We start from the raw sequence: 13,209 nt of genomic DNA, 5'->3' as shown, positions 1-13,209 counted from the left end.
TGTTCCAGCTAATCTATATACCTTTTAAAGAACAACAAGACCTGGACACAATATTCCTATTGAGATTATGTAGAATAAATGAACTATGAATTTCTGTGATTTGGAAACTGTTAATTCAGTTTCAAATTACATTTACCTTTTTGGCTGCTGCATTGCAGTATGCATCAGCATTACACTGTATAGAAATGGACTTTAGGGATTCAAGGTAAATACACTGCTGACTTTTTTCATTTTGTGAAAGGGAATTGCTCATTGCTTACTTGATGTCTCATATTCTGTTGCTATATCTACAGAAAAGAGAATAAACAAGCATACTTAACCTTCCATTTGTCTCAATTGTTATTATCGTTAATTATAATGCAAGAACCTCTTATTATGCTTCTGCATTTATACGTTAAACTAACCTCAGTATGTTTAGTCTCCAAGGCAGATTATATGCAAATGTACAGGAATATTTAAGGCAAATGTATGAGCAGTTACTCAAATAGATCAGCAAGCACATTGGGCAAAGGTCTTTGGATTAGCTCTTGAGCTGGGTATTAATTCAGGTTTTTAAGACTCATGAGAATTTAGAATACAAGAATTTAGTATGCAAAAGAAGGCACAATCATTCAACACCACCTTAATATACAGAAATCATGTGTGTGAGGGGGCACAAGATCATCATGTTTGTTTATTCGTTTAGTCGCTTCCGACTCTTCGTGACTTCATGGACCAGCCCACACCAGAGCTTCCTGTCGGTCGCCAACACCCCCAGCTCCCCCAGGGACGAGTCCGTCACCTCTAGAATATCATCCATCCATCTTGCCCTTGGTCGGCCCCTCTTCCTTTTGCCTTCCACTTTCCCTAGCATCAGCATCTTCTCCAGGCTGTCCTGTCTTCTCATTATGTGGCCAAAGTATTTCAGTTTTGCCTTTAATACCATTCCCTCAAGTGAGCAGTCTGGCTTTATTTCCTGGAGGATGGACTGGTTGGATCTTCTTGCAGTCCAAGGCACTCTCAGAATTTTCCTCCAACACCACAGTTCCAAAGCATCGATCTTCCTTCTCTCAGCCTTCCTTATGGTCCAGCTTTCGCAGCCATATGTTACTACGGGGAATACCATTGCTTTAACTATGCGGACCTTTGTTGTCAGTGTGATGTCTCTGCTCTTGACTATTTTATCGAGATTGGTCATTGCTCTTCTCCCAAGGATAAGATCATCATAGGCCTCCTCAGATGATAAAACCGATATGTAGCTACAGCCCAGTGCTTGTTTGGAAGAATGTCCAACTGCCAAGGAAAAAAGACAAAAATAAGCTTGGGTGGTACAGAGATACTAGGAGAAGCTAGAAGCAGCAGTAGGAAGTAACTCACCTGTTTTGTGAGAGTATCTGTGACATGCTTTGTGCCTTCTGTTTCAAAAAGTTTTATCATCCCGTTCCATTAAGTCACTGAAATGCACTCAGCCATCCTTAGGGAATATCTGTTTCAAGCTCCAGTTGCCCTGCACATCTATCCTTATATAAAATCGAGGAGGCAAATTTCTGACTCTTCAGCTTTAACAGATACTGCAGTGTGCTGCATGCTAATAATATGTAATGTGGATCCAGGACCAGTTTGCCTAAGGCAGAATACCAAATTCGTCCCTACTTTCCTATCTCTTACAGGCAGAATGGTCAGGCAGGAAATAAATCTAATAAATAAACAAACTAATAAACAAATGGTATGCAGCATCCAAGGCTAGTCATGTTATTTTGGCATCTCAGGATGAAACTCTAGAACTGCCTCTCTTCTTCCTGATGATAAAAATACAACAATGAAAATTAAAGAACTATTTGCTATTCCTTATAGCCAAAGCCAAAGCCTTATTCTATGGCAAGATAATAGCTTTTGTACAGATATCGTCTTGCTTGGAAAATTCCTAAAATGTCTCCTAAAATGTCCTGGGAGGGTGGAGAGGCTACACAGTGGTCAAAATTTCCTATTTTTTATTTAAAAAAACTAATAAGTTAATAAATGTCTTATTTATTAATATTAGTTTTTTTAAATAAGTTTATTGAAGTTTGCAGCTACAAAGATAAAAGACAAATACAAAGAAATATATATCAATCAATCATGTTTATTACAGCTCTTAGACCAGATAAAATCAAAATATATAATAGTAACAATCTTACATTTATATATATACGGTATGAAACAGAACAACAATTAGTATGATACAATCTAAAATTAATTAAGAATAAAAATACTAAAATAAATCGAAATAAAGTACTATGTTAAGAAATTCTAAGCCTAAGTAATGGTGTGGTGTATTGTGCAGATGGTAGCACAAAACTGGGCAACTCGGGAGTATATTTTCAGGTCCTTGTCCAAAAGAAGTAGCATTAAATAGAAAGCACATTCCCTGCCTGGAAATTTCTTCAATATCGGAGATATAAAGATCTGTCTAGAGTCCTTATGTAGGGAACATATGGCTTAGGGTTTCTATTGAGCTATTACCACATGGACATAACCAAAGGTGCATAGGAGTACTCTTAAAACGTGCAAAAAGGACTGCTGAGGGCAGAACGTCCAGCCTGGCTAAGGTGAAAGCTCTACAAAATTTCAAAAGAAATGTATGACTTCCCTCTTCATCATGAGTAAAAACAATTTCAGTAACCCATCACCTTCTGTAAGAATACAACAAAAGATCTTCCCATATCTTGTCGTTCAGTCCTAGTCAGCAAAACACCATTAAGGTTTACCAAAAAACAACACATATATTTTAACTTTAACATAGTAACTTATCACTTTCTCTAAAAATACAATAAAAAAGTATCTTTTTCCAAATCTTTAAAGCTCTGTCATTCGGTCGTGGTCAGCAAAAATCCATTAAGGGTTACCAGAAACAGCAAGATATATATTTTAACCTTGATCAAATAAACCAACTTTATATTCCTTCTCTTTGATTTTAACCATCTTGATCTTTAATCCCTTTAAATAATGTCCCGAAACTTGATTTCTTTTCATTTTCTCTTTGTCTCTTCTCAGAAAATCTTTCAAAACTTTAACAAGTCTCTTTTGTAAATCCAAAATAAGAAAATTAACCAAGTCACTCTTCTAGTTTGTTATTTGTATATCCCTTTTAATCATTGAAAGATCAGCCGGTTTCATTTGTATGTCCAGTATAACATCTTTTTCCGTATCATTCTTATAGCTTGTCATTTTTAAATCTACATTCGAGTCAGCCTTAGTCTTAGTCTTGTCCAGTAAAACTTGTTCCTCTTCTATAACCTCTTTTAAATCCAGTTTATTTATGATAGCAACCAATCTTAAGATTAACTGAGTCCATTGTTCCAAATATCCTTGAATTCATCGGAAGTTAAAGTATTTTGCTCCATTGTATACCAGTAAGTTGAATTTAAGTGTTCCTCTCCTTTAATTATAATCTTTAGTTCTTTCTGGTTCCTTGTAGTATCCAACCTTCAAAATCCCATTTTATCATGTTTTTTCCCCCTAAACAACAGCATTTTCCCATGGGAAGATTTCTTATAATTAATTTCAAAATTATTTTAAATCAGTCTAGATGCTTAATCTGTTTATAACTTTCTAAAATCAAAATTCTAATCACCCTTTTGCTGTTTATTCCCCCCCCAATTTTTAAAAAGTCCTTAATCTTGCATTTAAAACTTCTTTCTTCAAGGATTAAAGGAGACTCATCCAGTGAATGTTGTAAAATTTGCCAATCCGAAGGTTCTTAATACTTAAAAAGCATTTAAAAAGCAATTCCAAAAGTGATTAATAAATGAGGCTTGGCTGAGCTTTTTATCCATGTAGGCTATGTTAACGGCTGTGAGCTTGGTAGAACTCCCTTGACTCCCAGCCTCTCTTCTCACAAGCTGACTGCAAAAATCTTGGTTCTTGCAGTCTACTTGTGAGAAGCAGCTGTCTGGAGTGCATGTGGGCAATCTCCAATCTCCCCTTTTTCTGAAGAGATTAAAAGTGGTCAGAATTTGCCTTCTGGTCACCGATCTCTGCAGCAATGTTATCTCCGCTCCTTCAAGGATGTTCTGCTCACCGTGTCCTCACTGGAAGCCCATCTATTAGCTTATTAGTGAAAGATCAGCAGAAAATCCCTGACAAAACATTTGATTAAAGCCTTAAACAAGTGATGAATTAGGACTGGGGAGAACCCCCTCACCCATGAAGCTCAATGGATAATGTTTGGATTGAACACTTACTGTCAACCTAATGTATCTCAAAGTTTTACTGTGGAGAAAACTGGAAAAGGAAAAGTAAGCAAAATTGTGACAAAATTAAAATGCAACTTAAAACTGTTACTGTCCCTTTCCAGGATATTTCCTTTTCTTCCCCACACTACTTCAAGTGCATGTTTAAATTCAAGCATTTTTATGCATGCTTATAGTGTAATTTATCCATACATGTGTTTATTAATACACTGTCTAATCAGGATGATCATCAGGGGTATGTTAGTAAGGCTAAGTGAAATTTGAAAATGGCATCAAATTTGGTGGAGGAAGTGATGTGGCTGACTGGAATATAGACATTTAGAATGAACAACTACCTTGCAAATTCTGAACTCTAAATAAAGCTCTTCCAAATGATATAGTCAGAGTTCCAGTTGGAAGTCAGACCGCTGTTACCAGGTCTACATTGCTATGAATAGCAATTACCACAACCATAAAGTTACTGTGTGTTTAAATTGTAGTCTTTACTAAGCCATATGCTCAGTGTGTGTTTGGGTTATGAGCCTATCATTCCTCTTCTTCTTTATATCAGTTCATTCATGGGAGAAGGGTTCACATAAGTTTTCACATTTTGCCTTCACATTTATTCCCATTTTTTCTAGAAATCTTTGGTTCCCAGAAGATATCCATGATGAAACCAAGTCTATTAAGAAGATGGGTTGGCTTCTGGGAATTCTTCCTTTTATGTAACCTTTCCATGATGATCCCAGAAGACCTTATGTTCAGGAGACTAAAAGACAAGTCAGCAGTTCAATAGATGGGGCAAATTCTTTCTAGCCAAAGTTCCAGGCTCAATTAATGGTGTCTCCAGCTAAAACAACGAATTAAAAAATAAGCAAAGGGAAAGACCCTTCTTAGTCTGAATCTTGAGGAACAGCTATTACAGCTGATTAAGGGTGGCTAAACTTTTTGGCCTGGGGAGGGGCTGCGCTTTACTAAATGCAGAGGTCACATGCCCAGAGGCATCTGATGCACCAGAGTGCAAACATTCAACCCACTTTTTTTGGGGGGGGGGGAAGTTAAGGAGCAAAATGTATATACCAAGCCTTCCATTTTAACCTTAGCTTCCTCATGGGGAAAATGGCCTAATTTTGGAAGGGATTGGATTTTTTAAAGGGGCAAAATGGGTGCTTTAAGTCCCTGTAAGTTTTAGGACATGTGTTCCAACCCTTAAATTGCTCAGCTCCCCAGGCCAAAAAAAAAAAAAGTGAAAATTTCAGCTTTTCGTAACCTAGGGTCTTTGGGGGCTGCAAACAGGTGTGCGGGGCTACAGATCTCTCATGAGCCATAGATTGTCTGCCCCTGGATTGGATTGATCTGAATTAGGCAATTTTGCATGATTTCTTTTCTGGTCATTATGACTTACATCCCAAGCATAGAGCTCTGCTTACATACAGGCCTGCAACTAGGGTCTGTGTCACCTGGGGCAAACATGGATCCCGCGCCCATTTTGGTGCCACCTCCAGTGCTTATTTTGGTGCCCCCCAGTGTGGCACCTGGGGCACATGCCCCACTTGCCCCCCCTAGTTGCGGCCCTGCTTACGTATCAGGTCCTGCTAAAAGACGGTCCTCCATTTATAAAAACAGAGCCAAAGGGCACCCACTTGTATATGCATGAGAACTTCACCCATCTCTGGAGCTAAAAAGCACGGTGGAAGGAACTGGAGACAATCTGGAGTTTGTTATAGAACATGTGATTTTCAGATCTCTGGTGGCCAATACTTCCTTGGGACACTGTTACAGAAGAAAAGCTTTTCTAGATCACATCACACCCTTACCTAGCAACACTGTGTGTGAATTTTAGCTATTCTATTACTACGTATAAGCCACCTTTTATTAGTTGCTAAAAACATAAATGTTATTCTTTTGCTGCTGCTGCTTATATTAAAAATGTTTCTGTATTTCATTTACAATTTCTTAACCACAAAGGGGAGGGGAGGAAGTGGAGAGAAAGAGAGACTAGAAAAGGATTTCTCTGGCAAACTTCAGTAGATATGAAGGGTAAAAAAGGAAGAGAAATATGTGCCACATAGGCTCCCTCTGAGTCATACAAGAAACTTGTTTAGAAAAAGTTAGTATGTTTCATCTCTGGGTAGCAGAACGATTAAGGAAAAGTGGCTGCACAATTCCTGTAAAATGCATTATGGCCTCTTTTGCTTTTAGAGGTAAGATGGATTTTCAAAGAAGGAGAAGCTGAGAGCACAATTACTGATATCCATTATTGAGTCCCACTTTAGCAACTAGTTTTAAATTTCAAATAGGAAGATGCATCACAAATATTTACTCAGCCAACTTTCTGGAGTTCTCACAAATCAGAATGCACATTTGCTCTGGATATGTGTGATCATCTGCAAACAAGCACAAGGGTGAGATGCTTATTAGCTATATCAATTCCTTTACTCCTGAAGTCCTCATGAAAAAGTATGTTTTTGTGTATATGAATCAATTTTTGGTAAGTTGGTAAATACTACAATATTTGGTAAATACTGTGACCTGATTCTTAATGGCAAAAATGTTGATTTAATGTAAAAATGAACAAATAAATTTTAATTTGTTCATATACAAATATATAATACAATGAGGTGCCATTAAAAACTTAGAGATGCAAAAAGTCATCATCTTTAATGTCATGCCCAGAACTCCTCACTGTAGTTGAGGCCAAAAGAATTGGCTCCTTTTTGCATTGCTTTTAGACTGGGGGGCAGTTAAGAAGACAGTTGGATGCCTTACGCCTTTCGGACACTCTGAAAACCCCTGATCTCTGCAAAGAATGGGCCTGCCCACTGTGTCCTTTAACAAGCTGCTCAAACATCTCTTGAGCTAATGCAAAGTGTGTCCTCCTGCTTTAGGTGGTGCTTTCAGTACATCTTTGTATTGCTCAATAACATTACAGTAGAAGTTGACAACTGCATCTTCATGCTCTTTGATATTTTTATTTTTTGAGTTGAAGACTGCTGTGTCCATACCTAATCATTCTGTTCCCATACTGAACTGGGGTTTGACGTTTGATTGAGGGCAATCTGTGTTCAAATTTGGATTCATCCATTATGTCCAAATAGCTTGGGCCAAGTTAGGTTCTCTAAGCTGGTCCATATTATGTAAACATTCTGGATGAATGTCCCTTAGTACAGATGCAGCTTCTTCACTTCTACTTAATCTGATTAGAGAAGGCTTTGACTAAACCCATCTAGGGACAGCTCTGGAAACAAGTCTATTTATGTGTGGGCTGGTGCTATCAAAATAGTAGGATTCATATGGTCCACCAACTCCAATTCAGTGTTGTTTTTTTGCAAGGCTTGGTGTGCACGGGTGTCAATACACCAGTGATTATCTTCCACTCATAAGAATTTCTGTTATATGGAGGAAAGATTTGGGGAGGCCAGATGTTTTGGTAGCAAAACTTTTAGATGAAGCAAAGACATCTTGAAGTTTAATTTCAGAAAAATCCTTCAGTAAAATCCCTACCAGAATATGAGAAATAGTATGGATGAAAGTGCTGAGGCATTTTTGGCAGCTGATAAAAATTCAGTTCAGCATAACTTGTAGCTTTCCCACCATCATCAAACTGCAGTAAGCCTTCCCTGCCTCCCTATTCCCCACGTTGTGGCTTAACGACTGTGGGTTGGATTTCACTTACAACAAATCCCCAGTTTAGGATTCTTTCATTCTAAGTTTTTTCTGCCAGGCTCTATTTAATGACGCTTGATGCTCTACTAGACAAAAAAAAACAAAAAAACAAAAACAAAGGCAAAGCAGATTTCACATACCAAATGTAACTCGTCACTCTCTATATGTGCGCATGCATTTGTGCATATCTATAGCTATATTTCTGATTTCACGCAGAAGAATCAATTGCAGAGTCTTTTAGAGGGGCAGTGAAAGTGGGGAAAGCATGTCTATGTGTGTATCTGAGAGAGGAATGGTATCTGTTAAATAAACCAGAGAAATGCAAAGGGAGGGGGGCAGGCGGAGTAAGAGATTGGGAGAGAAAGCAAGTAATAGACAAAACAGACAAAGAAAGTGGGAGGGAAAGAGGAAAGGAAGGAATAAAGTTGAGAGGCCAATGTTGGGGGCGGTTAGTTGCAGACTTAGTTGATGAAGTCATCTAAGCCCATCAACCTTTATGTAGGAAAATCTGAAGCTAGTTTATTCCTGCAGAGCCTCTCAAGCTTCAGTACTGTCTGCACTGACTGGCAGGCACTCTGAAGCTCCAAGCTGCACCACTGGCTATTAAATAGGGCAAAAAATTCAAGCACACATAAAGGAACCAGCAAACATAACAGTGGTGTGAGTTGAGGTAATAAGAACATTTGTCCCAGGCATTTTGTTTTACAGAACTAGCAACCTTTGGTGAATGTTTCTTCCAGGCTGAAGAGCTTTTGGCGTGCCTGTGTCTCCGATGCACAGAATAGCTCAGCCACGTAGACTTGACTGAAAGAGGAGGGGGAATATCCTGAGGGATAGACATCCTGGCTGGAGTGCAGTTCATGTCCCTTTTAAGGCAAAGAAATGCTGGCAAGTTGATGAAGAGGCAAGCTGCTATCTGTACTAAAAGCAAAATACACACAGCAGCAGTAGAATTTGAATAAAATTTGAATAAAATTTGCATTTCTACTCAGCCCTCAGCCCCCTCCTCCCTTGCACATTGCTTTCCCACGTCATGGGGCTTTCATTGCTAGATTCTTCAAAAGCATTTTCACCCAATTCCAAACCATGTTTTTCATTTGCCTGCTTACCATATTCACTCCTCCCATTCCTCCTTTCCTCCCTCCTTCCCTCCTTCTCACCCCTCTCTTTCTGTCTCCCACTTTAGGGCTGGGCCACATAGATTCAGCAGGCCATAATCCGGGTTTTCCGGAGAAGCCAGATGCTAAGACAGTGCCATAAGGTTTTAATTAAGATGCTGTCTTTGAATTTAATCCAGTGGGGGAGGCTTAAAATAACAGTATCAAGCATACTAACTATAATACTATACCGATCTTTTTGCAGGGACAAATAATATGTTCATAGACGTGAATATATATATTATGATGAGGATACCTGCCACTTGGGTTTATAACAACCTAAAGGAGCTAAATAACACTTTGGAAAGGGATGTTTATGATTGTGGTGGGAAGCATCCTAGGTTAGCTGTTTTGAGCTACATGCTGGCAGTGGGCAGGGATAAGTAACAACTGTGGGTGTAACTAGAATGACAAGTGGGTGGAGCCAAAATAAAATGTGGGTAATATTTGCAATGGTGCAGTTTTTTGTGGCTTCTCCCTCCCTGTGGATTTGATAATAAAATTAGGTTCAGAGCTGCATTAAATTTGGACTTCAAGCTGCAGTTTCTCCACCCCTGGCTCATGAGAGCAGATGCACATGTGATCATTTTGCCTTCTCTCCCAATACTGGTCTCATCTCCTTGCATCAGGCACAGAGCATGCTCAAGAACAAAAGAGGAATCCTAGCAATCAGGGCAGATCCTGTTTTACATCATTCCTCTTTAAAGGGAATAGCTTCTCCAGCTACTGAAAGCTTAGATGGAAGGCCAAATACATTCCAATGAAAACTGGTCCTAAGTAAATCCGGCTCCACAAAAATTGACTTCTAAATTAGGTGCTTCATTCCTTTCCCATGCCAATGTGAGAGTTATTCCATTTAAATGGTTACACTTATTCACACACACAAGTTAATATTCTGGAATAAACTTTTGTGAATTAGAGATCATGTCACCATCATGTCACATATGTATTTTGCTAATATGGCTGAGCTGTTGTATGAACATTATCTAATAGTGCAGTGGAATAGGAGTTTGTCAGCCTTGTCAGGTAGACCAAACAGGAAGCACAGCCAGATGAGCTAATTCTACTTTATTGTAAGGTTACATTAACAGAACCTTGCAAGTCTGAAAGTACGTCTCCCCCCTGCCCCGCCCCCATCTCCTTTACAGCCCAAGAAACTAGGGAGGGTCCCTTCTGAGCTGCTTGCTGCACTCACATTCCTACTGCGGGCTAAGTTGCCTTTTATCTGAACCATTCCCTGCATCTCTTCACCCTGTCTCCCAAGGTCATTCCCACATACCATTACAGAGTTTCAGGCTGAAGTTAATAGGCTGCCCAAACATGGCAGAAATTGGATAAATAAGGATACTTGGGAACCAGCAAGATACCTACAAATTCTAACCTTCCTCAAACTGAGGATAGTATTTTTCAAAGCCAGGCATAACATCTTACCAGTCGCACTGCTGCAAGACAGATACTTCAAAACCCCATTAACTAAGCGTACCTCCTGATGTAATGACAAGGAGATTGAAATCATTTTGCATGTATTATTACACTGTAAATTCTGCAGGGATATCATGTCTGCTTATATTCTGCTCCTAATATGTAAATTTCCAGGAAGGCAAGACAATTTCTATGTGAACCATTTTGCAGAAGTATTGAAACCCTTTATCACTTGTGCAGTAGCCAAATTCTGTGCTGGCATGATGAAAATAAGGCACAACTGGTCACAGAAATAACCACTTCTGTTTTATTTGTCACTTTAGGTTTAACACATGCTAGCTATCTTGTTTTAGGTGATACATATTTTTACTTCATAGATTATAATATTTTAGATTTACACTTGCACATATAATTAACACACCATTATAGCAGTGTATGTTACATTTTTGTTATTTTATCTTCGTTATGCTAGAATTTTATCTCATCTATCTGATTTGATTTTAGTGTATTTTTTCAAATTTTTCTGGTCATTTACCAAATAAACAGTATTTCAACAGAAGGAAGTTTGTGCAGTAACAGACAATACATAATTATAAAATCAATTCTAGAAGAATCATAGGGATTGGTCAACGTGACTCAAACTAGCCTTAGAGCCTCTTTTTTGAAATAATTATCAGGACATAACTGCACATGTTGTTTATTTACTATAACCTCATCTATCTGGAATGTAGGAATCAAGAATATAAGAAATGTCTTCTTAACAGACTGGATCTCCCACTCTCTCATTTTAAAAAGTAAGCATTGGAAAGAGATGTGTTAGCAGCCATTGACTGGGGTGTTGAGGATCTTGGATGGTTTCAGCGTAGAGATCCACTGAATTTGCTTGTGTCTTTGTACCGGATGTTCTCAGTTTGGCACCCTCCAGGTTTGCTGAATTATACCTATCATAGCTCAACATTGTGACTTTTGATCATGCTGACTGAGGCTGATGGTGTTATAGTCCAACCCATCTGGAGATCACCAAATTGACAAAAGCAAGTATATATTTTACCTTGATATCAGTCCTCATTGTGTGCACTGTAAGGAATGCACTGTATATAATGACATTTCATCTGCTTTTCCTCTCACTAATGAATGTCCTTGTTTCATCTTATTTATGTAATTTGCACCCCCTTTTCTGCAATGAGTTTAAGGTGACACAATAATCTTCCTTCCCATTTTTATCCCCAAAACAACCCAATAGGAGAAGGACTGAATGGTGTGGGGGGGTGGGGTGAGGGAGAGAAAGAGGATTGGACCAAATCTGATCTTTAAAAATCTCAATCTCCTAGTGAGTTTTATAGCTGGGTTGAACCTAGAGTTCCTTAATCCTGGTCCAGTGCTTTAACAGCTGTACCACACTGGCTAATTCTAAGGTTCCTTGTTATATTTTTAACTCCCTCTTTTTCATCATATAACCTCATTTTGGAAAATCAAACCACTCAGTATTACAGGGTGTATCCAACTTCAGTGGTACCCCTAAGCCAGTTGTTTTTAAAACAATTTTGTCAAAGAAGGTTGCACTGGTTCACTTTTAGAGGCTAAGAATGCCACGTCAGTTGCTGGTTTTAAAATGCCAAGAACAGCCTTTCTCATAGTTTCTGCTGTTCTTCATGTGGTTCTGGGTGGTCACTTTCTACTGCAAGAGTTTTTTTCCTTTCCTGCATCTTCAGTAACTCTCTAACTGTACGTCGTCACTGTTATCCAGAAGAAAATGCTTCTGAGAAGCAAAAACTTATTCACAGGAACCCCCTAGTGCTCTTCATGCTGTACTTTCAACCAAAAGATACATGATTTTGGGAATACGATGCTCTATTTATTCAAAAGGAACCTCAAGGGAGAAAACAGAAGCTATAATTTGAGGATGTATTTTTTTTCTCCCCCAAATCTATGGATCACTGTTGATCTACTTAATACCAATTTATGGTTCTGCCCAAATGGACTGGAAATGCAGAAATCTGATGTTGGGTCTGAGAAGAACTCAGAAGAACATTGAAAACTTGTATTGACTGGAATAAATGTTCATTTTGCTAAGTCCTGTAGACTTTATGCTGCAATAGTAGACTCTACAATACTGACTGGAAAAACTCTCCAGTGTTTCAGTCTGGAATCTTTGACAGCCCTGCCTACATTAGCAGAATATGTGAATAAACAGCTGGAATCAGGCAATAAGTTAAGAACTTGATCTCTTTATTCAGAAACCAAAGAGGCTCCATAGATGCAGAGCAATGGAAACACTCTTTGGAAACTTGAATCCTCTAACAGAACAAAGCAGATCTAGCTTGAGAACAACAGGAAATATATAGGTAAAGGTAAAGGTTTCCCTTGACATTAAGTCCAGTCGTGTCCGACTCTAGGGGGCAGTGCTCATCTCCGTTTTAAAGCTGAAGAGCCGACGTTTGTCCATAGACACTTCCGTGGTCATGTGGCCGGCATGACTAAACGGAACGCCATTACCTGCCCGCCGAAGCAGTACCTATTAATCTACTCACATTTGCACGTTTTCGAACTGCTAGGTTGGCAGGAGCTGGGACTAGCAACGGGAGCTCACCCCATCATGCGGATTCGAACCGCCAACCTTCCGATCGGCAAACTCAGCAGCTCAGCAGTTTGACCCGCTGCACCACCGCGGATATATACGTAGATATATTTTCAGCTCACTTTAAAGAGCAGAAGAGCCCAGGAAAGAAAATAACCTTTGCTTTGCCCCATCAGAGCACCTAATTAGGTTTGAA

Source organism: Candoia aspera, chromosome 4 (genome assembly GCF_035149785.1).
Source record: "Candoia aspera isolate rCanAsp1 chromosome 4, rCanAsp1.hap2, whole genome shotgun sequence".
Taxonomy (NCBI): domain Eukaryota; kingdom Metazoa; phylum Chordata; class Lepidosauria; order Squamata; family Boidae; genus Candoia; species Candoia aspera.
This window is presented reverse-complemented; position numbering follows the sequence as displayed.